Here is a 1,050-nt window from a genome sequence, read left to right on the forward strand (position 1 = left end):
CTCCTGAGCTCAAACAATCCTCCCGCCTCGGCCTCCCAGAGAGCTAGGATTACAGGCGTGAGCCACCGCGCCCGGCCTATTTTCTTGTTTTTTAAGTTTTTACTTAACAAAATTAAAACCTGGCAATTCTAGTTTGAACACTAAGATTTTTCTTTGAATTTTCTGCTCTGTGATATCTGAGAAATCCCAAAGTCTGAGAGTCACTGGCGTGGGCCTCCCTTTCCAGGGTCTTTAAGACCTCAGATTCTGCTAATGTAGCAAGTCAGGAAGAATATCCACCCCTCCCTAACAGGGGCCCGACAGTGGCCACAGACATCTTTTTGTCCTTGATCCTCATCAGGAGACCAATCCAATAGCAATGGACTTTAGAGGTGCTCCCTGTTCCCAGTGCTAACCATCAGGGACATTCTGTAAATACTCTTAATTTGGAGTCAGTTGAAACAGAAAACCCAACTCAAATTGGCTTAGATCAAAAAAACTTTTTAAAAACCCACTAACACTGGCTCATTGGCTCATGACAAATCCATGGGCACAACTGGCTAAGGTATGGCTCAAGTCTGGGCTCAAAAGATGCCACCAGGATCCATCTATAGGCTCTATTCCCCCCATCCATGGTGGCCCTGGGCAGCTCAGGCTCCCATTGTCACACGACTTGGTCCAGCAGGAGGGAGTTCATTTACAAAAGTCCCGGGACAAGTCTTGATGGCCTGATTGGACTGATTAAGGTCACGTGCTCCTCCAGGAAAGGTGGCCTGAGTTAACGCCTTAGCCCAGATCCTGTGTCCTACCCCTGGAGCCCGGAGCCTAGAGCCTAAATCACAAGGGCTAAAGGTGTAAAAATGTGGTATTCCCAAAGCAGAGAACAGTTAACACAAAGAGATGGGGCAGATGCCCAGAAGCAAGCACGGTTGGTTCTTCCTCCTAATTATCTCTCAAATCAAGCCCTTTCTCTCTCCTTTTTTTTTTTTTTGAGACAGAGTCTCACTGTGTTGCCCGGGCTAGAGTGCCGTGGCGTCATCCTAGCTCACAGCAACCTCAAACTCCTGGGCT

Source organism: Propithecus coquereli, unplaced genomic scaffold (assembly GCF_000956105.1).
Source record: "Propithecus coquereli isolate 6110/MARCELLA unplaced genomic scaffold, Pcoq_1.0 Scaffold18, whole genome shotgun sequence".
Lineage (NCBI taxonomy): Eukaryota > Metazoa > Chordata > Mammalia > Primates > Indriidae > Propithecus > Propithecus coquereli.